The 2,688-nt window shown below is 41.6% G+C and overlaps 1 pseudogene; it reads left to right on the forward strand.

Moving 5' to 3' along the window:
- The first annotated feature begins 347 nt into the window (after positions 1-347).
- On the forward strand, positions 348-2,298 carry LOC108526114 (caspase-8-like; annotated as a pseudogene).
- The last annotated feature ends 390 nt before the right edge of the window (positions 2,299-2,688 follow it).

Genomic DNA, 2,688 nt, shown 5'->3' on the forward strand with positions numbered 1-2,688 from the left:
AATGCTATCCCTCCCCACTCCCCACCCCACAACAGGCCCCGGTGTGCGATGTTCCCCTTCCTGTGTCCAAGTGTTCTCATTGTTCAGTTCCCACCTATGAGTGAGAACATGCAGTGTTTGGTTTTCTGTCCTTGTGATAGTTTGCTGAGAATGATGGTTTCCAGCTTCATCCATGTCCCTACAAAGGACATGAACTCATCCTTTTTTATGGCTGCATAGTATTTCATGGTGTATATGTGCCACATTTTCTTAATCCAGTCTATCATTGATGGACATTTCTTATCTATCAATGTTATACCCACTGTGCTCTCCAGCTCTGGTCTGTGAATTACTGTGGTATAACGTGACTGTTCAAATTTCACTTTTCAGAGGCTTTGACCGCGACCTTTGAAGAGCTTCATTTTGAGATCAAGCACCACAATGACTGCACAGTAGAGAAAATCTATAAGATTTTGAAAACCTACCAACTCATGGACCACAGTAACAAGGATTGCTTCATCTGCTGTATCCTCTCCCATGGAGACAAGGGCATCATCTATGGCACTGATGGACAGGAGGCCCCATCTATGAGCTGACATCTCAGTTCACTGGTTTGAAGTGCCCTTCCCTTGCTGGAAAACCCAAAGTGTTTTTTATTCAGGCTTGTCAGGGGATAACTACCAGAAAGGTATTCCTGTTGAGACTGATTCAGAGGAGCAACCCTATTTGGAAATGGATTTATCATCACCTCAAACGAGATATATCCCTGATGAGGCTGACTTTCTGCTGGGGATGGCCACTGTGAATAACTGTGTTTCCTACCGAAACCCTGCAGAGGGAACCTGGTACATCCAGTCACTTTGCCAGAGCCTGAGAGAACGATGTCCTCGGTAAGTTTTGCCTACTCAGCCCACCTCACTGTTACACTACCTTCCCCTCCTACTCCATCACCACTACTATCTACTCACATTCAGAGACTATTAGAAAGTGATATGTGGTTTAGATGACATCAACAGGTCAGAGAACTGTGCAAGGGTAATGGTTTCCATTCATCTCTAGATGTCTAGCTGTGGATCACATAGCTGCACTTCCCAGGTCAGTTACAAAGTGGGAGAGTGGCAAGTGTTAACATCCTTAGTTTATAGATGGAAAAGCTGAGATGTTTTATTCCTTTATTCAGCACCTCAAAGGACAATCAGGGTGTCACAGAGCAGGAAAGACTGGTAAAGTCATATAGTCCAGCTCTCTGTCTTTAGGCCAAAACATGACTGAGCCAATTCAACTAGTTTTGGAAATCTTCCAAAGAAGGCAGTAACCCAATTCAATGTTTAACATCCTCCAACTCTGTCAAAAGTTCTATAAGAGCAAACCATCCTTAAAACCTCTTGGTGCATTGTGGGAAATAAACAGCAGGTTCCTTTTAGCCCTGTATTTCATGTTTTGAGTATATGAAGAGTGAGAATTTCCCACAACTTAGATCATGAATCTAACTTAGATTTTGTAACTTAGATCTTGAATCCTGCAAGGTTTCCAGGGCTAGCTCCGAGGTAGAAGAAGAGGTTGCCTAACAAAACGCTAAGAGATCTTGGTGAGAAGAAGGTAGGAGTAGCTGCAGGAGACATTGTACTTTCACTTGCCTTAAGTTTAATTGCATCAAAGATGAATCCACAGATGCAATGTCAATTTGAGGCAGAGAGTATTGGGGGGGCATTGAAGCAACTGTGGGAGCCAAGTAACATGGAGAAGAGTGAGATACGCACAGGTCAGGAGAGAAAGAAGTCAACTCTAATATTGACACTGAGGTTTCTGATGGTCAAAAGAGTTCCTGAATAAACCAAAAGTAAGTTATTAAGCTCTGAGACAACGCATTTACCAGGAAAGTTGGGGTAGGTCTTGGTTTAGCAACTTATTGTTTCAAATGACTGATATTTTGAGAGAAAGAACTACAGAACTATCTCTGAGCACAGCAGAGGAGACAGTTCATCAGTTGCTTTCCCCACAGATAGTCACAATGTTATGTGATGTCTTTCAGAGGCGATGATATTCTCACCATCCTGACTGAAGTGAACTATGAAGTAAGCAACAAGGATGACAAAAAAAACATGGGGAAACAGATGCCACAGCCAACTTTCACACTAAGAAAAAAACTTGTCTTCCCTTCTGATAGTGCTATTTAGATATATAACACTATGTTTATTTACTAATTTTCTAATTCGTTAATTTATTAGCTATTTTGCACTTTTTTGTAAGAGCTAAAGTTAATAGGATATTAACAACAATAACACTGTCTCCTTTCTGTTATGCCTAGGGCTTTGGGAATGTTTTACCTGGTGGCAATAAATACCAGATGCCTGCAAAATCCAGCTATGAATATAGCTATGAATATAGCTGGATTTTGATTCAAATTATTATCAACATTAAGCCCACTGTTAATATTCTATTAACTTTAATTCTTTCTTGAAGTCAAATTCGACACTACCACATCAAAAAATTTAGAAAATAGCCACCTATGGTGGCTCATGTCTATAATCCCAGCACTTTGGGAGGTTGAAGTGGGGGGATTACTTGAACCCAAGAGGTCAAGGCTGCAGTGAGCCATATTCACACCACTGCACTCCAGCCTGGGCGACAGAGTGAGACCCCATCTCGAAAAAAAATTTTATTTTTTTTGAGACGGAGTCTCGCTCTGTCGCCCAGGCTGGAGTGCAG

This window comes from Rhinopithecus bieti, unplaced genomic scaffold, assembly GCF_001698545.2.
Source record: "Rhinopithecus bieti isolate Rb0 unplaced genomic scaffold, ASM169854v2 repeat_16911, whole genome shotgun sequence".
Lineage (NCBI taxonomy): Eukaryota > Metazoa > Chordata > Mammalia > Primates > Cercopithecidae > Rhinopithecus > Rhinopithecus bieti.